The sequence below is a fragment of the Thunnus maccoyii genome, chromosome 8, assembly GCF_910596095.1.
Source record: "Thunnus maccoyii chromosome 8, fThuMac1.1, whole genome shotgun sequence".
Taxonomy (NCBI): Eukaryota; Metazoa; Chordata; class Actinopteri; order Scombriformes; family Scombridae; genus Thunnus; species Thunnus maccoyii.
In genome coordinates, this window is record NC_056540.1 from 34,521,888 (window position 1) to 34,544,920 (window position 23,033).

The window sequence follows — 23,033 nt, forward strand, 5'->3', positions numbered from 1 at the left end:
TCACTGTTCTCCACTCACATCACTCCACCATCATTATTCACACTCAAAGCTCTGTGTGTGTTGTGTTGAAGAACAAAGGAGCAGCACAGACCAGACTCTGCTGGACCTGGACCTGGACCTGGACCTGGACCTGGACCTGAACCTGGACCTGGACCTGGACCCAGCTGTGTGTCCATGAAGAGTGACTGGTCCATGGATAAAGATATACATTTTAAATCTGGACAACCTGCTGATGGAAGGTCAGAATGTAAAGCTGCAAAGACTGAACAGACTTTTCATTTCTATCCAACATGCACATTTATCAGAGCTGTTGTTGTTTCAGGATCCAGCAGCAGAGACCAGACTCTCCTGGACCGGAACCCAGCTGTCTGTCCTTTAAGAGCGACTGGTCAAAACAACATTTAATGCATTTTAAAGAAGGACGTCCATCTGCTGATCAGAGGTAAGCTGTAACTGACAGTAAACGTCGGGTTATTCTAGAAAAGAACTGGTTTGTACGACGTGTTGTCCGACCATGTCAGTGAAAAGCCGGCCGTCATAGAGAGGGAGGAGACGTGATAATCATTTAAATATGGAGATAACAGATCACATGTTCAGACAGTCTCCTCTGGAAGACATTCATGGTGTTGCACTCAGTTGTTCATATGATAAGTGACATGATATGATTTATTTATATATTACAGACATAAAAAAAACATGTTAAAGTGAAAACACTAATTTCCGACATAAAAAAACAAAAATTAAATAAAATAATAAACGCCCACATCGTAAAAAAGTACAACAAGGACAATTTGATGGCTGAAGTAAAAATGGAATTGCAGATTTCAGTATAAACCTGTGACCATGTTCCATAAATAAGTCCTAACCTGACTTCTATAAGCTCCTCTCATTTTTAAGAGGAGCTTAAAAATGAGCTGTTCCACAACACAGCAGCAGCTTAAAAAATGAACTTCTGGCTACCTTAATTCACTGGAGGGACTTTATATGAACACATACTGGCCCTGGTGTTATAGCCATGCTGAGTATCTTCCATTGTTATCTGTGAAGTATTGAGGAGCAAACCCATTGATAATGTTGAACATATCACGCAGCTTCTGTTGTTCTACTCTGAGCTGTACTGGCAGCAGTCTTGCACTTCTGAATTCATCACCAACATGAGTTAAAGAGGATACATTTAATAAATACTGAATAATATTATTTTGCATCACCTGCAGTTTGTTCCTAAATTCAGATGTCAAACCACTGAACCAATCAGAACAGGCAGAGTCAAACTGACGCTGTACCAATGAGGACATGAGAAGTTTCTCAACAGAAAAGTCAAAAAGAGCCTTAGTCTGTGAAACAGGAACTTAAGTCTGATTCATTACTAAGAGTTCTGACATCAGCATACAGCAGTAGCTTGCATGTCACAGCAGCTGTTGTATCATTTATATACATAAGAAATAAAACAGGCCCTAAAATAGAACTGTGCAGCACCACACATGTAATATCCTGAGGTTCTGATAGAACCACTCTAATATCACAGACTTGAGTTCTTCCTGTCATGTAAGAAATAAACCATTTTACACCAGTATGTCCAAATGCCATGCACTGAAACTTTGACAACAGTACAGAATGATTCACTGTCTCAATGGCTTTCTGCAATTCAGCATAATTTCCTCCACCAAGGTTTTGTCTAATAAATTCAAACAAATGAATAAGACAGGTGTCAGTAGAGTCTGCTGCTGTAAAACCAGACTGAAGCGCAAACAACAAATTGTGTCTGACTAAATACTCCTCAACCTGCTCAAACACAAGACATTCAAAAACCTCAGACATGACACCAGCCTACTTTCTCACTTACACACACTTGAATGTCATTTTCATACTGGGAGCTGCCCAGTTCAACCAGTCTGATACAAGCAGACACTGAACACTTCCACTGGAGCAGCTGGAGGTTGTAGCTGCCTTGCTCCAGGGCACTTCAGCAGTATACAGTGAGGGAGGGAGAGCTGTATGGAGGGTTGTTCAAAGCTGTTGGGACTAAACCAAACTGACTGATGAAGTAAAACACTGAGCTGAAAGCTACAAACAGACTGAGCTGTTGATTCTCGGTGGGATCAGCAGGACTAGTAAAGCTTTACCACTACAGGGAGTCATCTGATTCTCTGTTCACATCCAAATATCACTTGATGGACCTCTAGCCTGTGTTTGTCTCTGTGTGGACAGACATAATGTGAGCTCATTCTTCATGATTCCTCCACAGAGTGGATCAGGAGAGCTCAGAGGTTCCCAGTGGTCAGTCTGCCCAGCAGCATCAAACACACCTGGACACGATATTTAAGGTCTATACAAGTGCAACAAATACTTTTATATTTATTCTGTTCACAGTCATCTCCATGCTGCACTTTGTAGACCAGTGGATTGTCAGTCAGTCCAACATGGATCTGATGTTTGCTTCATAATTTCAGTCTGATTGTGTCATTCATATAGTATTCTGTTCCAGCTGCTGGAGGAGAACATCATCACCTTTGTGAAGAACGAACTGAAAAAGATGCAGAAGGTTTTGAGTCCAGATTATCCAGAATGCTTAGTGACTCAGAGGGAGGATGAGGAGGTGTTGGACAGTGAGGAGGAAGAGCAGAGGAGGAGAAGCAGAGAGGCATTTCTGAAGATCACACTGCACTTCCTGAGGAGAATGAAGCAGGAGGAGCTGGCTGACTGTCTGCAGAACAGTAAGAGGATTTCTATAACGATTTAACATGCGGGATAAATGATTGAGATGGAGGAAAATATGTTCATATACACATTCTTTGAGGGAATAAATGTTGAAATATCTATTCTGGCTAATGGATTTAATTTGTTCTTTGTTCTTTAAGAAGCTCTTGCTCCACTGTGCCAACATAAACTCAAGTCTAACTTGAAGGAGAAGTTCCATCGTGTGTTTGAGGGGATTGCTAATGCAGGAAACCCAACCCTTCTGAACCAGATCTACACAGAGCTGTACATCACAGAGGGAGGGACTGCAGAGGTCAATGATGAACATGAGGTCAGACAGATTGAAACAGCATCCAGGAAAACAGACAGACCAGAAACAACAATCAGACAAGAAGACATCTTTAAAGCTTCACCTGGAAGAGATGAACCGATCAGAACAGTGATGACAAAGGGAGTGGCTGGCATTGGGAAAACAGTCTTAACACAGAAGTTCACTCTGGACTGGGCTGAAGACAAAGCCAACAAGGACATACACTTCACATTTCCATTCACTTTCAGAGAGCTGAATGTGCTGAAAGAGAAAAAGTACAGCTTGGTAGGACTTGTTCATCACTTCTTTACTGAAACCAGAGAAGCAGGAATCTGCAGGTTTGAAGAGTTCCAGGTTGTGTTCATCTTTGATGGTTTGGACGAGTGTCGACTTCCTTTGGACTTCCACAACAATGAGATCCTGACTGATGTCACAGAGTCCACCTCAGTGGATGTGCTGCTGACAAACCTCATCAGGGGGAAACTGCTTCCCTCTGCTCGCCTCTGGATAACCACACGACCTGCAGCAGCCAATCAGATCCCTCCTGAGTGTGTCGGCATGGTGACAGAAGTCAGAGGGTTCACTGACCCACAGCAGGAGGAGTACTTCAGGAAGAAATTCAGAGATGAGGAGAGGGCCAGCAGCATTGTCTCCTACATCAAGACATCACGAAGCCTCTACATCATGTGCCACATCCCAGTCTTCTGCTGGATCACTGCTACAGTTCTGGAAGATGTGTTGAAAAGCAGAGGGGGAGGAGAGCTGCCCAAGACCCTGACTGAGATGTACATCCACTTCCTGGTGGTTCAGTCCAAACTGAAGAAGGTCAAGTATGATGGAGGAGCTGAGACAGATCCACACTGGAGTCCAGAGAGCAGGAAGATGATTGAGTCTCTGGGAAAACTGGCTTTTGAGCAGCTGCAGAAAGGCAACCTGATCTTCTATGAATCAGACCTGACAGAGTGTGGCATTGATATCAGAGCAGCCTCAGTGTGCTCAGGAGTGTTCACACAGATCTTTAAAGAGGAGAGAGGGCTGTACCAGGACAAGGTGTTCTGCTTCATCCATCTGAGCATTCAGGAGTTTCTGGCTGCTCTTCATGTCCATCTGACATTTTTCAACTCTGGAGTCAATCTGCTGTTAAAAAAACAAACAACATCCGAAAAATCTGAAACAAGAAAAGACAAATCTGCAGAGACACACTTCTACCAGAGTGCTGTGGACGAGGCCTTACAGAGTCCAAATGGACACCTGGACTTGTTCCTCCGCTTCCTCCTGGGTCTTTCATTGCAGAACAATCAGACTCTCCTCCGAGGTCTGCTGACACACACAGGAAGTAGCTCACAGACCAATCAGAAAACAGTCAAGTACATCAAGAAGAAGATCAATGAGAATCTGTCTACAGAGAGAAGCATCAATCTGTTCCACTGTCTGAATGAACTGAATGATCGTTCTCTAGTGGAGGAGATCCAACAGCACCTGAGTTCAGGAAGTCTCTCCACAGATAAACTGTCTCCTGCTCAGTGGTCAGCTCTGGTCTTCATCTTACTGTCATCAGAAAAAGATCTGGACGTGTTTGACCTGAAGAAATACACTGCTTCAGAGGAGGCTCTTCTTAGGCTGCTGCCAGTGGTCAAAGCCTCCAACAAAGCTCTGTAAGAACACAGACAGTTATTTATTGAAATAATTTTTAAAATACTTTTAAAAGGATTGAAAATAATTTATGAAATACTTTTCCACATTCATTCTTCAGGCTGACTGACTGTAACCTCTCAGAGGAAAGCTGTGCAGCTCTGTCCTCAGTTCTCAGCTCCCAGTCCTGTAGTCTGAGAGAGCTTGACTTGAGTAACAACAACCTGCAGGATTCCGGACTGAAACTGCTGATTTCTGGACTGGAGAGTCCAAACTGTACACTGGAAAATCTCAGGTCAGGATTCATCAACCTGTTCTGAATCCTATTTTCAGACCAATTGTGTGTTTAGACCCTGTGAATAACTTTCTATTAACATAGTTTCATTAATTTTGTTCTGTCTCTGCTGTTGAAACCTGAAATACCAGAGAGGAATTTTAAGATTCAAAAACTGAATGAAGAACTGGCCCAAAGTCAAACACATACAGTCAGTGAACAGTTTTTGGTTACAGTCATAGTTTCTTTTAATTTCAGAGCAGTATCTGTGCTGGGATGATAGTTATTTTTACTCACCATGGTGATATGACAGTGCACCCAAGCTGCTCTGTGGTTAACCACCATGTAATTCCTCTTTTCTTTCAAACAAGCTTCTAACTCTGGATGATTACAGAAATTGAATGAAGGAGTCAGAAATGTTTCCTTACTGTTAGTATGATTTTATCTGACCCTATGTATTTTACTGATTTTGGATGTTGGACGTGTGACAGAAACATTCCCTGGTCTGCATGACACCTTGGGTAATATGGCATAGCCCTTCTGGGTGGCCTTTTAGATACAAACAATGGATCCATGGTTAAGTTTGGAACTGTTCCAGATGTGGGCATGTAGTGACACATAATATGTTGTGAGATAGCTGTCAATCACTTGATGGACGGCTCCCAACTGAGGTAGTGCCCCTGGAAAACATGTTATTCATATGATAAGATACAGATGTGTAACCCTATATAAGCTGTGCATCGACAGTGGTACATTGCCCAGACCATCCTTGTATATGGAATGGACCCGATGGCCATCGTCTAATAAACGTCTACAAAACAAGAACTTCGCCAGCTCTTCCTTTGAACGATATCATCACACATCCTTCCTTTCATTTACTATTAGTTTTTACTTTTATTTACACAAGATTTAGTCCTTATATGCCACATTAGTTGGGATCCCTGTTAGGTATTTGATTGTGAGCATCTGAGACAGAGTCATTTATTTCTGTGACATGTTGGAGGTTTGATATTCATACAAACTGTAGCCAGAGTCTGTCACCTGCAGCCCTTCATCTAAACAGTTCACTGTGGCTGCTTCTCCTTTTACTATTATTTTATTTAGACCTATTTTTATGCAGTGAAGAATTAGCAGTCACTAACATCATGTTTACTAAGGTTACAAGAAGCTGGAATTACCTCACAGTACAAGCCTTACAGTGGTTAGCCATTTGAATTGAGAAGTAGTGACTGGAAGTATTAAGTTTAACTCTAAATATTACAGAAACACATTGGTGATGACAGTATAAACATACTATCTTCTAGTCCTGCAATGATCTCAGATCGTGTTGTTTTGTGTGTCTGCAGGCTGTCAGGATGTTTGATCACAGAAGACGGCTGTGCTTCTCTGGCCTCAGCTCTGAGCTCCAACCCCTCCCATCTGAGAGAGCTTGATCTGACCTACAATCATCCAGGAGACTCAGGAGAGAAGCTGCTGTCTGCTGAACTGGAGGATCCACACTGGAAACTGGACACTCTCAGGTATGGACAGACAGGTGGACAATCTCAGGTACAGATGTCACTCATTTCAATTGACGTGATTACCATGGTATTGCCATAGCTGCAGTGAAGGGAGATGAAATAATTTATCCAGGAATAGCTCCAGTGTGCACCAAAAACCACCAGGCGGCACATGTGAGCAGTCCAGGTGCAGTGTCGATCTGTGTCTCTGTTAACCTGATGTGTTAGATGGTTTGTTATATAGAACCATTGGAAAAGTTGTCCTTGGAAACTGTTTGGAAAAGGACACACACATTGGAGGTGATTGGATGAACCATCTGTCTATCACCGTCTATCACTGTTTTACCTTGTGAGGCAGCTGGGTTCACAATGCTAATTGGTCACACACAAGCACATAAGTTGAAGCCTGACAAAATGGATTCTCGCGTGATCTTGTGATCTTGTGATGTCCTGACATCATGTCCAGCTGTGTCACAAGGTAATCTCTCTGTAGGATAGTCAATTCAAAATGGCGACCATGCTCGGCAAGCAGACGTGACAGGTGAACAGAGAGACATTGTGAAACTGTTTTTGAATGAATCACAGAACTCTGTTATATTTTCTGTACAGTATACTAACATGTAACACAGTCTTAATTTCATAATTGATATTTGTGTTATGATATTTAAACCAACCATCCCTCAACACAGTTTAGACCTCAATATATGAAACATGGTAAATGTTCCCCCCTAATGTTTGTATTATGCTGGTCAGATTTCCCCAGAAGCTGAAATTTCTTTCAGCTGATTTGTTCTCCTCAATATTCAGAGCTAAAATGAGTCCAAAACACACCGGATTTGTAACGTTAACATTCACAGAAAACCTGTTGTATCTTGTTTGTGTTCATGTTCAGCAATAGTGAAAAGCAGCTGTGAGTGTGGTGCCAAAGCTTTGGGTCCAACAGAGTAACAGAGCAGAATTTAATGTGGAGCGTCAGAGTGAGGGGGAGAAATATGGTGCTGCACATAACAAGACGCATACAGGCCATGGATGTATTATAAGATCAGTAAAGTTATTTTGACAGTGAGTGGAGCAGTTTCTGCAGCTGTCTCTAGTGTTTATAAATTCAGAGTGATGTTCACCACCTGCATAGCCACGGGTGTGCCTGGATATGCCATCAATGAGACATCTCTCAGCATAATCATAGCAGCCTGTCACAGGCTGTCAGACAGGGCTGTGGTGCTCAAGTGATCACTGTAATGTGACTTAGTCAATGCACAGTAACGTTAACGCTACAATAATGGCTACACAAAGTTTTTAATGTTTTATTTGAAAAAGTTGAGGAAGAAGAAACCAGAGTCCACCAGACTCATCAGCCCACAACAGGTCAGCTCAGCCTCTTGCTCCCTGGCAGTACAGCGCTTTCTCCCAGTCAGCCTCATGCAGATTCACTGTACTTATGAACTTGATAGGACAGAGGAGACTCTCCAAAGAAAACAGAATTAAACTTTAAGCTTCTGAAATATTTTGTAAACAGCTCTGATGGAGCTCAGGATTTATCAGGAGGAAGGCTGCCGTATTCAGACCAAGTCAGGCCGTGCGGCCAATCGCCACATGTTCGACCAGAGTTGTGCGGGGGTGTGGGTGTGTTTATTTGTGCTCTAGAATGTAACTGTTGTGAAACAATCAGAAAACAGCATTTTATTGACCTGATTCACTGGCTTTGTCACTCCCAGCGCTCCCTCTCTTCATTCACTCTCCAAGTCGCTCAACACCAGCTGCTCTCTCTCTCTCGTCTTTTTTAAAATGAGTCAGGAAGCCGTCAGCAAAGTCTAACTTTTAGCATTATCAAATGAAGAGAAATGTCCTCCCCTCCTCCTGGTAATGTCTTTGTACCCCTCATGGCAGAGTTTACAGGTCTGTACAGTCTGATCTCCGGCTGTGATTGGCCACCACTGCGTTTAGCAGCGGTGACGTTGGATTGCGTTTCTCCAAAAGTTGACTCTGGCTCAACTTTCCAGACCAAATCCAGCGCGGCGCCGCAGTGGCCAAAAGGCCCGCAACCGAAACTGAAGCAGTAAATAGATCATCTACTTTGGATATCTTAATCTTCTCTAAACTATAAACTATAAGGATGCTTGGTAACCACGGACCTTGCGACAGAAACCACTGGGTGGAGCATGTGTAAAAGCTGAACTGAGTGGAAACATTGTTCTGTCAAAGAAATGTCTTTGTAACAAAATTTACTTAGATACTGATGATAAGGGTCTTTTAAGTCTTCAGCTAACCGCCTGGCTGGCATTACCAATATGGAACCGACTTGTCATTAAACAGTTTAATTATGTAATATCTTGTCCACAAGAGATTGCATACAGGAAACCTAATCAGGTTGTGTAAATGTCTGATTATGTCCTCCAAAACTATAGGTACATGTAGCCCTGTCTAAAATCCTACAGTTCATAAAAAGCAGTAACACAGCATGTAAATAGTTGTATAACACACAAAGTTGATAATACTAAAACTGGTTAAAATATGTACTGGAAAAATGCTTAAATAGATGTACAGTTTAAAATGTTAAGTACTGGCAAAAATTAAATTTAAAATTCATGTAGGAGAAGACTAGTTTTTTATCTAAAGTCTGTGTAATCAGCCGTGCAACCTAACCTGTTTTGTATTGTTATTGGGTCTTTAACAAATTAACAGTCAATCCAAGTCGTTCCCTCAATAAGGGGTGGGACAAGTGGCGCAGGTCAGGGTAGTGTAACTGCTCAACGGTGACTGCCATTGCCCCTGTGACTGCTATCCCCCACTAACAGTTCGCTTGGGATTCGTGAGTACTAACTGAAAGTAACTGAACTAACTGAATTTGCTGAACAGTGCTTTTTGTTTTCTGCTCATGTCAGAGTGAAGCGGCCATTAAAGTTTTACGGCCTCACCGCACACCAGCTTCCAATCAGGCCTGCAACAGGGTTAAATTATTGATAAAAGAGGGAAGGTGTGCGTGTGTGTGTGTGGGCCCACAGGTAAACACTAAATAATTTTGTTTTGTTAACATTAACCATATTCGAAGGGTCAATTTTTGTTCAAGAGGTATTTGAGAGGTGACTATTTTGATTTAAGGTATTTAAAAGGTATTTTATTTTTTTCATATAAGTGCTATTTAAAAGGGAACTTATTCTGATTGAAAGAAAGTTAAAAGATACTTTTATTAAAAGAATAGTTAAAAGGTATTTATTCTGATTAAAAGAGGTATAAAGGTATAAAATTGATTTTTTTGAAATTTAAAGGAAAAGGTTTAAAACTAAAGAAACTTGATATTTTATTTTATACATTTACCAAATTTTATTATCTCATTTTGTAAATAAATACCTGTATCAGGATTATTGCATTTAAAGTACAGTTGTGTGGTGTCCTTATTAATTTTGTTGAGTAAGATTAGAAATAAATATTTGTGGTAAAACTCAAAAGAGGCAAGTTGAAGGATAATAACACATATAACAGTTGAACAATGAACTCAGGCCCTGTCCCGTTGTACTACACACTCAAGTATAAATATAACACAGCAACATGGGACCTGGGTTACATACAACTCACAATACACACAATAATAAAAAGCTGGAAACTTATCATGTCCTCCTCTGATCAGGTTCAGGTATTTGGCCACCAGTGAACCTTCAGGTGTGCTTGGACCCTTGAGTTGTGCTCGTTGTATCTCTCCTATAGATTTTATCAAGAGAAAGAATGATTCATTCAAATGAAATGACTTTACTCTAATCTGCAATAATCTTATATGGTACATCATGACAAAGGGAAGGGGAAAATCCACCACTGAAAGTGAGCAGCAGGTCTTTTTAATGCACTGCACATTGTACAATCATAACTAATCAGAGTAACAACACATTCTTATTTTCTCTCTGAGCACTTTCATTTGCCAACAAAATCAAGTTTAGCTCACTGCTCCTATATGTTTGGATAGCTTGGGTCATACTTTATAACATCTTACCTACGCACAGCCAATCAGGTTTGAATTTCTCCCCAACAGTGTGTAGGTCTCATTCTGCTGTCTGTGAAACAAGACTGCATCATTCAGTCATAGTTGCTGTTAAGTATTTTATTCATTAAATAAATAAAGAAAGCTCATAAACCTTACACCACATTACACCTCCTCCTTATATGAATAATAACCGTATTAAACTAAATTGCCAAAATCCAAATGCATCCAGAGTGCTTATTCTGTTGTTTATAACTATGATTAAATGTACAAAGTTATCCAATTCCCTTAGCAAGTGTCCAAATGTCCCACTCATAAGTTTGATTTTTAATCTTTATTTGTAAAACATCCCACTCATAAGGGGTGAAGTGTCCTCTTTAAGATGACTAATGTCTAAAGCTATGCAGGTTGTAGCTGTTTGCCATAAACAATATGTTAGCCCGCTAGCTAGCGCACTAACAGCTAATGTCAGTATAGCTAATGCTAACTGCAGATTAGTGCCAATTAAAACACATTTCTAGCCACAAAAAAAACCAAAACATGACAGTAATGTTTCATAACTTTCCAACACAATATATATGTACTTTGTGTTTGTAGCGTATGGAGATATTAAAACTCACCAAGAAGAAAACATGAATGCTTTCAGTCCTACTTAGAACATGGGGTAGTGGTGCATTTCTGGCCTCTTGTGGCTGAAATTAGTACAAACACTCAGGCGTGTCAGGTATGGACCAACAGGTGGACACAAAATGAAAAACAGGAAGCTGCAGTGAACTCACCTCAAACTCTTGAGACTGCAGCTGATTGTCAGCTGTAACCATCATGCAGGAATGTTCCACCTGTGTGAGAGGAAATAACTTGTCAGTCGTCCAAAGATTGTTGAGGAAAGACAAACAGAAACAGGCGGTTTATCATTTTCATGCTAATGTGAATCAGTTTAAACAGTCGTGTCATCTGTTCACAAAACAAACTGCTGAGTCTGACAAGAAAAAGTCTCATTGTTGACATGATTTGACTTTGAGACGCCTGTTTCTGATTGGCTGAATGTAGCTGCTGTTGATAGTCATCATGTGATGTGACTGACAATTGTGTTGCCTAGCAACAGCAAAGCAGCTCAGTGTGATCAGAATCAGAGCTGCTTTTTCTAGAGTGATGTCATGTCCATGTTTGCATGCTGAAAGAGAACGTGCTGCTCTGACCCCCCTCCTCCTTTCAGGCTGCAGCCTGCTGGAGTCCGATACTTGACCCCAGGTCCAAGGAAATGTAAGTGTGTTTTTCATTTCATGAAAACAAAGCAAACTTCAAACTGTGACATCACTCATTCACATCCTACTGCGGATGAAGATGATGTCATCATCAAACAGATGATAGATCAATAACCGCAGCTGTATTGTGTCTCGTTCTCTCCATCAGATTTCTGTCAACTCACACTGGATCCAAACACAGTAAACATAAGACTCAAACTGTCTGACAACAACAGGAAGGTGACACGTGTGAAGGAGAATCAGTCATATCCTGATCATCCAGACAGATTTGATCACTGGAAACAGCTGCTGTGCAGAAATGATCTGACTGGTCGCTGTTACTGGGAGGTCGAGTGGAGAGGAAACATTAATATATCAGTGACTTACAGAGGAATCAGAAGGAAAGGAAACAATGATGACTGTGTATTTGGAAGGAATGATCAGTCCTGGAGTCTGATCTGCTCTGATGGATGTTACCATGTCCGTCACAATAACAAAGAATCATCCATCTCCTCCTCCTCCTCCTCCTCCTCCTCCTCCTCCTCCTCTGTCTCTTACAGAGTAGCAGTGTATGTGGACTGTCCTGCTGGCACTCTGTCCTTCTACAGAGTCTCCTCTGACACACTGATCCACCTCCACACCTTCAACACCACATTCACTCAGCCTCTGTGTGCTGGGTTTGGGCTTGGGTGGTCTGGTTCCTCAGTGTCTCTGTGTGGTCTGGAGGAGGAAGAGTCTCCTCCTGTTAGAGAAACTTTCTCACTGCTGACCAGTTAGTTCAGTCTGTACAGGATCACACACAGCTGATGGTATTTAGTACCAACATGATCTCTCACTGCTTGTAAATGTAAACATGGTTTCCACATGATTGACAGTTTGTTTGTAAAATGAATCAAATGATAAACTGAGTCCAGTTGTTGTTGTTTTCTGTTGTTAGTGTATTAGAAAGGCTTGAACTGTAATGGGATAATGGGAATGGGATCTTCACAATGTTTAGTTGTAGTTCTTCTAGTAGTGTCATAGTAACTGTGTTACCTGATTCCTTCACTTATTTAGAGATCACATGACAAATGATGGTCAGAACAACAGGCCTCCTATTGGCTGGTTAAATGAACACCTCTAATGGTGAAGGCTGAGGCTCAGCAGCTGGAGTGTGGCTGCTTTTATGCTGCGTTCATATCATATTGGAATGATGCTAATTATGAGATTCTGACTTGTAAATAGAATTCAGGTCAACATTCAAGTGGTAATTATGAAGTGGAAAAGCTGAAAGCTCTGATATTTACTGGATATGCTGGATTATTGTCAATAAAAGTATTTTTGAGCCTCATTCCACCAACTTTGTAATCATGCAGCCGTCTTGATTTGTTGTGTGACATGAACGCTGGCAAGTTGTAAACATGGGAATCTTTCCCGCCTCTACCATCCATCCCATATGATGTGAACACAGCATTAGAGATGAGAAGTCCAGGAGCTGTTGTGTGTTTCTGACATACAGGAAGTATTTAGTTGTTCTCTGGAGTGTTTATTTAGTTCCTGTGTAGAGAATAAAGTTCATGATGATCAGTAGCTGATGTTAGTTAGTCTCCATTTATTTTTGTGTGTGTGCATGTTAATTCATATCTAATTTCATATAGTAGATTGAAGGTATTTGACAGTTTCAGGACTGTTTAAAGTGTCAGTTTAATGTGTTTAGCTCACATTCAGTCTGACAGCTGTTGTTCGTTGACTGTTTCTAAATAAGTTGTGCATCATCAGCACTCAGCTGTCATGTGTGATTAAAGCCAGCAGGTGTCACTGTTTATTCCTTTGGTTCATACTGACAGAGATACGATGATAAATGCTGATGAATATTAGCGCCCTCTAGTGGTCAGAGTGACAAACTACAACACCATCCTGCACTGTTCAGGAGTTTGTGAAATGATGTTCATAAATCATTCAAAGCCTTTTGGCTCTTTGTACATCCATGAAGATGTTTGTGAATGTGTATTTGTAAATGATGATGATGTCTGAATAAAATGTGTAAATGTCAGTAGATTCAAAGCTAAAAACTATGTGAACCTCAGCACTCAAGTTCCCACACATTTAAGTTACAGCTGCTCATTTTCTCAACTGGTCTCAGACCTCTCAGGAGGTTTTATTCACTTCAGTTTGGGACTCTTCATTCATATCATATCTTTCACCAAACTGCAATTCTTCCTTCTTTTTATTCAGTTTTGTCTTATTTCTATCTACTATGTTTCTATTGAATTCTTTTACATTCCTATTTAAATCTTATAAATGGATTTTTTTAAAATTCCTGGCAGTGTGGAGGACATTTAGAAACATTTAATCCTTCATGTTAATAAAATGTACAAAATATAGTCACGTCACAACCAGTTTGGAGCCAATCGTGGTCCAGTATGCGACTTACACAAGTGTGATGTGGAAACTTGAAGCCTCCAGAGCACAAACACTGAGAATGGACTTTACAGTGAAGCAGTTCAACTCTGCAAACTAAACATATTTAAATATTTACACATTCTGGATGTTTAATGAAGGATGAGATGTCATTTGAAGAATTTTTAACTAATAAATTAATCTTTTTTCATGGAAAACTGACATCAGACACACATTATTATTCCAAGCAGAGTATTTTTATATTCTTAAAACATGTGCGGAGGATCTTTAAAGTTCAGACAGTCTGTGACGACACAACTGACCTCAGTTAAAGTCCGTTTTGATTTTTTACATCGACTGTAAAACTTTTTTAGGTTTTTGTCAGAGTTCTGATGGTGTTTATTGATCAGATTGATCGATTGGATTCATGTTCTACAGACACACTGTGAGATACATAATCAAAGTCTAAAAATACATCAAAGGAACTTTACAACATATCTGATATACTGTGTAAACTTTGTAAATGTGCATCACATAAGATAGATGATGTGGTTCAGTCAAACTGCTGATGTGAGAGTGGAAGAACAAACTGGTTTTAATGGTTTTAATGGTGACACGCTGTAAAGAGACAGTTTGATTTCTGATGGTGAATTAAAAGACTTTGTTGTCATTGTGTTGTAAATATAAATATGTTTAATAAGTGATTCTCTTCACAGCAACACTGTCTCTGTATTTGAACACTGGTGGAGTTTATTGATCCACAGAGAGCTTCTGAGGCTCAGTGACACCACTGGATCTGATTATTTCAAACATCTTCATTTCTTTTTAAAGCCTAAATGTTCCTGTTTTCATGTTTTAAAGTGTGAGTGAAGCAAACAGCTCCTCCTCTGACAGGTTGTGATGCTGTGAGTGAACAGCAGGTGGCAGCAGACGCTCATGTTTCTGTTCCTCCAACACTTCAGTTTCACACAGTTTATATGTTCAGAGGTGGAAGAAATAAAACGCATCCTTTACTTTAGTAAAAGTAGTAAAACTACCATCAAATACTCCTTTACAAGTAAAAGTCCTGCATTCAACAACATACTGAAGCTCTGAGAAATAAAATGTAGTGAATCATGAAACAGTTGAGTGTTTCTCTCTGACATGTGGAGGGAAAGTAGAAGGTGTGTCCACCAGTCCTCCCATAACACAGTCTAACTGGTCCCAGTATGAATCTAACAGTAGACAGACTGGTTTGATGATGGTGTGTGTATATTCAGTATCTATATGTTGTACATTATTCTATGAAGGATGATATTAAAATATATTTTCCAAGTCGTGACTGTTGGCGTCGACCTGAACAGGAAACAGTCACAACCTGGAAAAATATTCAAAACCTTTTTAATGGTGGAACCAGCAGAATATATTTTCATCCAGATGTTTCAAAGAGTCTTTGAAGATTCTGGAGATACTTTCATACGACCGTCTGGTTCTTCAAACATGGCAGAGTGTTTCTGTTTTCTTTTAGAGAAAAGACGCTTCGCTCTGTGAATGTGAGGCTGATATGTGAGAGACACAAACTGTTTTCTGGCATCAGAGCAGCGTTACAGAAGTCTGTCAGGTCAGAGATGCACAATATGAACTTTTCTGCTCTACAGTCAAATGATCATCATCACCTCTATGAATTCTGTTACCTGGTGTTGTGGAGGTCAACATCTTTGGGGTCAAAGTTCAGTGTTCATCACTGTGATGCACACAGTTGTTACTCTTTATACCGACTTACTGACAAAGATCCGACTGGGATGAAAACATGGAGTCACTGTGCAGACGCTGCTTTTTCTCCATTGATGTTACTTTTTAAATAACTATGTGTGTGAGTCTTCAATTCCAACTGTAAAATATTATATTTTAGTTAAAAAAACATTTAAATTAAAGACAAAATGTACATTTTTGGCCTTTTTTTCTGAAACTGAGTATTAATAATTCAGTGTCAGAGTGATGGAAAACATTCAGACTAAAGTCCAACAGTTTAACTCTGTAAACCGTCTGGTGGACATGAAATACCTGATGAGCTTGTTATGCTGAAATAACAGAAGATCTGTCGTGATCATGAAATAAAACACTGAAGCAGAACTTGTGTTGAGGTCACAGGAGCATAAGAGGGAACATGAATGTCCTCTGCAGGCCTCTGTAGCTCACCTGGCTGCTGTTTTTTCTGCACTAGTGTGAAGTGAAGTGAAGTTTATCAGCGCCTTTCTAGTTCAGAGCAGATCAGTGCTTCACAGTAAAAAAGAAAATAGAGACACAATAGAAAAGTAAAAGCTGAAATACAGATGAGGTGAATTACAATAAGACTTGATCTTGAACGGAGCTCAGACTGAGACTAGTTCAACCAGTCAGACTGCATACTGAGGTAGTGCAGAGATGAAGGTCTGGCACAAACAAAAACACACACAAACACACACACACACACACACACACACACACACACACACACACACGAAGCAGCATCACTTCACCTGAGGAAAGTTGAACTTGAACTGAAGCTCGTTTCCTGCTCAGACCTGCTCAGAGAGCTGCACACTGATGAAGTTCATGAGAAAAAGTTCAGTAAGTGGAGCTCTGGTTGATTTCTCTTGGTCTTTGAGTCTCTTCATAGACAGTGTGTGATTGTTGGAGGAGTTTGTCAGCTTGGGAAACTTTCTGGTTGTTGTTGGGTAAAGATGGCGTCTGTGTGAGCCATACTCATGCAGAAAAATCCTCCTGTGAGGTTAAATTATTGAACATTATATTAATGGGTTATTATTACTGATACATTGATGAGTAGGGAGCAATTTACTGTTGTAGTTGGTGGAGGTGGAGCTGATTTTATTTATTGTTTGATAATTAATAACAAATATTCTATAAGATAATGACATGTTTGTATGTAAATATTAAAATGTTCAATTTGCAAAGTAACTACTAACTGCAGCTGTTAAATAAATGCAGTGCAGCGAAAAGTAAAATATTTCCCTCTGAAATGTAGTGAAGTATAAAAAGGCATAAAATGGGAAAACTCAAGTGACGTACAAATACCTTAAACTTGTACTGAAGTGCAGTACTTGAATAAATGTACTTCCCCCCACTGAGGAGGGCAGGGCTCAGCTGACTGTCTGTAAGAATGAGGAAACACACTCAGTGATGAGATGAGATACTGTCAGTATCATATCACTGCTGCAGAGTCTGTTTTCCACTGAAAACACTGAGGAGAGCAGCTTATTCTCTTGGTTTTAATCAGTTTGATCAGTTACAACATGTTCATTTAGGAGAAACATCATACATGATGTGAGAATACAGACTGTAGGAAAGAGTCGGGTTACAGTCAAACACAAGATGTGTAATTCATACTGTTAAAAACTTTTATGACAAAAACAGTAAAGAACAGAGAATGTCTGTTTTGATGATATAACATCCATTGTGACTGTGCTTTGTGTTGGTGACTGTACAGCTTCACTCACTGATTAAAACTGTCTGTCTGAGTTTGTTCACTGCTGTTTAAAGAGCTGACAGTGCAGAAGAGACCAAAGCCTCCAGATACATGTAGAAATAATCAGAAAACTGGAAACGTCATTATTTTAACTGAATGTTCATCAGATTTTGTCTGAGCATGTTTTAAAGTAAAACATTAACATTTACTCAGAGTTCATTTTAACTGACCTACTTTTTACGTTTCTCTAACTACGTTTTTACGGTAAATTTACTTTTACTTGAGTAAAATATTTTAGTACTTGTTCCATCCCTGCTGGTCTGTATAAAACCTGTCAGAAATTATATAAACTGTAACGTTTGAGTGATCAGTGGGACAGAGGATGTTTGTATAAAGAAGTGATTCTTCAGTGTGACCGCAGTGAATCACTGCTGGAAATAAACACTACAATACCCACAATGCCCTGTGTCAAGCTCTGAACCAGCCAATAGCAGGCCTCCACAGGTGCAGTGTCAAAACTGGATCAGAGTTTCATGATTCAGATTAACCATCATTCATTGTGTCCAGCATTATATATGATTCAATACACTGAAACATGAGAGAAGAAACATCATAGAAGATATTTATCTTGAAGTTATGTTAATATTAATATTTGCTTTTGGGATGTTAACACAAAAAATAAAGAAGATATGAACCATTTAAAGTTTGTGTGTTATTATGTGCAGACAATTTTCAGAGGGCACCAACATTTATTATTTATTGTCTCTGTCATTAAGTGAAGTGAAGTTTATTTGGCAGATTTCTAGATCAGAGCAGATCAATGCTTCACTGTTAAAGAGAAAATAGAGACACAATGGAGAAGTTAATTTGAAGTAGAGATGAGATGAGTTACAATAACACTTGATCCTGAACGCAGCTCAGACTGAGACTAGTTCAACCAGTCAGACTGCATACTGAGGTAGTGAAGAGATGAAGGTGTGGCACAAACAAAAACACACACACACACAAACACGAAGCAGCATCACTTCACCTGAGGAAAGTTGAACTTGAACTGAAGCTCGTTTCCTGCTCAGACCTGCTCAGAGAGCTGCACACTGATGAAGTTCATGAGAAAAAGTTCAGTAAGTGGAGCTCTGGTTGATTTCTCTTGGTCTTTGAGTCTCTTCATAGACAGTGTGTGATTGTTGGAGGAGTTTGTCAGCTTGGGAAACTTTCTGGTTGTTGTCGGGTAAAGATGGCGTCTGTGTGAGCCATACTCATGCAGAAAAATCCTCCTGTGAGGTTAAATTATTGAACATTATATTAATGGGTTATTATTACTGATACATTGATGAGTAGGGAGCAATTTACTGTTGTAGTTGGTGGAGGTGGAGCTGATTTTATTTATTGTTTGATAATTAATAACAAATATTCTATAAGATAATGACATGTTTGTATGTAAATATTAAAATGTTCAATTTGCAAAGTAACCACTAACTGCAGCTGTTAAATAAATGCAGTGCAGCGAAAAGTAAAATATTTCCCTCTGAAATGTAGTGAAGTATAAAAAGGCATAAAATGGGAAAACTCAAGTGACGTACAAATACCTTAAACTTGTACTGAAGTGCAGTACTTGAGTAAATGTACTTCCCCCCACTGAGGAGGGCAGGGCTCAGCTGACTGTCTGTAAGAATGAGGAAACACACTCAGTGATGAGATGAGATACTGTCAGTATCATATCACTGCTGCAGAGTCTGTTTTCCACTGAAAACACTGAGGAGAGCAGCTTATTCTCTTGGTTTTAATCAGTTTGATCAGTTACAACATGTTCATTTAGGAGAAACATCATACATGATGTGAGAATACAGACTGTAGGAAAGAGTCGGGTTACAGTCAAACACAAGATGTGTAATTCATACTGTTAAAAACTTTTATGACAAAAACAGTAAAGAACAGAGAATGTCTGTTTTGATGATATAACATCCATTGTGACTGTGCTTTGTGTTGGTGACTGTACAGCTTCACTCACTGATTAAAACTGTCTGTCTGAGTTTGTTCACTGCTGTTTAAAGAGCTGACAGTGCAGAAGAGACCAAAGCCTCCAGATACATGTAGAAATAATCAGAAAACTGGAAACGTCATTATTTTAACTGAATGTTCATCAGATTTTGTCTGAGCATGTTTTAAAGTAAAACATTAACATTTACTCAGAGTTCATTTTAACTGACCTACTTTTTACGTTTCTCTAACTACGTTTTTACGGTAAATTTACTTTTACTTGAGTAAAATATTTTAGTACTTGTTCCATCCCTGCTGGTCTGTATAAAACCTGTCAGAAATTATATAAACTGTAACGTTTGAGTGATCAGTGGGACAGAGGATGTTTGTATAAAGAAGTGATTCTTCAGTGTGACCGCAGTGAATCACTGCTGGAAATAAACACTACAATACCCACAATGCCCTGTGTCAAGCTCTGAACCAGCCAATAGCAGGCCTCCACAGGTGCAGTGTCAAAACTGGATCAGAGTTTCATGATTCAGATTAACCATCATTCATTGTGTCCAGCATTATATATGATTCAATACACTGAAACATGAGAGAAGAAACATCATAGAAGATATTTATCTTGAAGTTATGTTAATATTAATATTTGCTTTTGGGATGTTAACACAAAAAATAAAGAAGATATGAACCATTTAAAGTTTGTGTGTTATTATGTGCAGACAATTTTCAGAGGGCACCAACATTTATTATTTATTGTCTCTGTCATTAAGTGAAGTGAAGTTTATTTGGCAGATTTCTAGATCAGAGCAGATCAATGCTTCACTGTTAAAGAGAAAATAGAGACACAATGGAGAAGTTAATTTGAAGTAGAGATGAGATGAGTTGCAATAACACTTGATCCTGAACGCAGCTCAGACTGAGACTAGTTCAACCAGTCAGACTGCATACTGAGGTAGTGCAGAGATGAAGGTGTGGCACAAACAAACAAACACACACACACACAAACACGAAGCAGCATCACTTCACCTGAGGAAAGTTGAACTTGAACTGAAGCTCGTTTCCTGCTCAGACCTGCTCAGAGAGCTGCACACTGATGAAGTTCATGAGAAAAAGTTCAGTAATTGGAGCTCTGGTTGATTTCTCTTGGTCTTTGAGTCTCTTCATAGACAGTGTGTGATTGTTGGAGGAGTTTGTCAGCTTGGGAAACTTTCTGGTTGTTGTTGGGTAAAGATGGCGTCTGTGTGAGCCATACTCATGCAGAAAAATCCTCCTGTGAGGTTAAATTATTGAACATTATATTAATGGGTTATTATTACTGATACATTGATGAGTAAGGAGCATTTTACTGTTGTAGTTGGTGGAGGTGGAGCTGATTTTATTTATTGTTTGATAATTAATAACAAATATTCTATAAGATAATGACATGTTTGTATGTAAATATTTAAATGTTCAATTTGCAAAGTAACTACTAACTGCAGCTGTTAAATAAATGTAGTGCAGTGAAAAGTAAAATATTTCCCTCTGAAATGTAGTGAAGTATAAAAAGGTATAAAATGGGAAAACTCAAGTGACGTACAAATACCTTAAACTTGTACTGAAGTGCAGTACTTGAGTAAATGTACTTCCCCCCACTGAGGAGGGCAGGGCTCAGCTGACTGTCTGTAAGAATGAGGAAACACACTGAGTGATGAGATGAGATACTGTCAGTATCATATCACTGCTGCACAGTCTGTTTTCCACTGAAAACACTGAGGAGAGCAGCTTATTCTCTTGGTTTTAATCAGTTTGATCAGTTACAATATGTTCATTTAGGAGAAACATCATACATGATGTGAGAATACAAACTGTAGGAAAGAGTCGGGTTACAGTCAAACACAAGATGTGTAATTCATACTGGTAAAAACTTTATGACAAAAACAGTAAAGAACAGAGAATGTCTGTTTTGATGATATAACATCCATTGTGACTGTGCTTTGTGTTGGTGACTGTACAGCTTCACTCACTGATTAAAACTGTCTGTCTGAGTTTGTTCACTGCTGTTTAAAGAGCTGACAGTGCAGAAGAGACCAAAGCCTCCAGATACATGTAGAAATAATCAGAAAACTGGAAACGTCATTATTTTAACTCAATGTTCATCAGATTTTGTCTGAGCATTTTTTAAAGTAAAGCCTTAACATTTACTCAGAGTTCATTTTAACTGACCTACTTTTTACATTTATCGTACTACATTAGACTACAAAACTGGATCAGAGTTTCATGATTCAGATTAACCATCATTCATTGTGTCCAGCATTATATATGATTCAATACACTGAAACATGAGAGAAGAAACATTATATTATTTTATTTATCTTTAGTTATGTTAATATTAATATTTGCTGTTGGGATGTTAACACAAAAAATAAAGAAGATATGAACCATTTAACGTTTGTATTAAAGCATTAGACTTGAGTCCATTTTTGTAACTTGTGCTTGTTTGTTTAACCTACATTATTTCTCGGTGCCTACAGGTGACCTTGTATGTAGGTAAAGTTGAGCCACTAAAAACCCTCCTGGCACAATGCTTCCCTCCCCCATTAAGTCAGGTATATCTAGTCTGTAATAGTATTCACCTCCTCCTATTTTTGAGATGTGTTATGATGAAACGTTTATTATGAAATGTATTACATATTTTGTACAGTACTTATATTTCTCTAATATATATATTTCCTTCTACTTTTCTCTATTTATTTTGATATGTATCTCATATGAGTAGGTTTGTGTATTTTGTACTCTATGATATATGGTATTTTATGTTAAGGTGTGCATGGATGTACTCATCCTCTGTAATATTAGAGATGGGATAGCCTTATTGTGCATTTTGTACTCTGACCTTAACTGCATCTCATTATCTTGTGGTCTTATGGAAATGTATATTTATATCTGATTTTGTAAGGTGTAATCCTAGTTACTGTTGCTTGTTGTTTACTTTTTTGTGCATTTGTATTAGAAAATGAGATGCTGTGTGTGAACCACTTGGATCCTCTGTTGATCAGCACCTGACTATTTAAAGACACACCTGATAGCAATCAAGCACAGAGCGAATCTGATGAAACGACGTGCAAAACGCGTAGTTCACTCCATTTGTTTTATAATGTAATCCCCTAATAAAATAGCGTCTATCCTGGTGTGCGCTGGAATACTTTTTTGACTTTCTGCAGTTTATATAATGTCAATAGATGTGGTCAATGTGAACATGAAGAACAATCACGCCAACTTGTGAACATCAAAGATCAGATCAGACTCTTTTGTTCTCTCTGTGTTTCCTCTACAGATGAAGGTAGAAAGTCTCTGTGAGCTGATGTGGATGTGAATTCAGCAGCATCTGTCCAGGTAACATGATTGATTTTGGATTATTGGACGAGCTGCCGCTGCATGCTCTGACTGGATATAGTAGACTGTGAAAAAGAGGAACATTTCAAATGTTGAAGAGCTTTTCAAAGTCTGTCAAATAGAAGTGAAAAGTGATCTGATCCCCAAAGAAAGCCAAAGAAACAGCAACATGAAGTGTTTCCCTCTAGTCTTCAAACCATCCAAAAGCTTCCTGAAAAAACATTTTCA

At 39.2% G+C, this 23,033-nt stretch overlaps 1 protein-coding gene and 1 long non-coding RNA gene across 2 annotated transcripts in view; both read right to left on the reverse strand.

The window, feature by feature from the left end:
• The window catches only part of LOC121901528 (NLR family CARD domain-containing protein 3-like), a 481,268-nt gene that overhangs the window by 245,806 nt on the left and 212,429 nt on the right, over positions 1-23,033 (reverse strand). The gene's annotated exons all lie outside the window — the stretch shown is intronic.
• On the reverse strand, positions 9,745-11,294 carry LOC121901570. Its single transcript, XR_006097316.1, has 4 exons — positions 11,162-11,294; positions 11,003-11,074; positions 10,395-10,455; positions 9,745-10,108 (listed from the first exon to the last, which is right to left on the reverse strand). It is a non-coding gene; the product is annotated as an uncharacterized LOC121901570 (long non-coding RNA).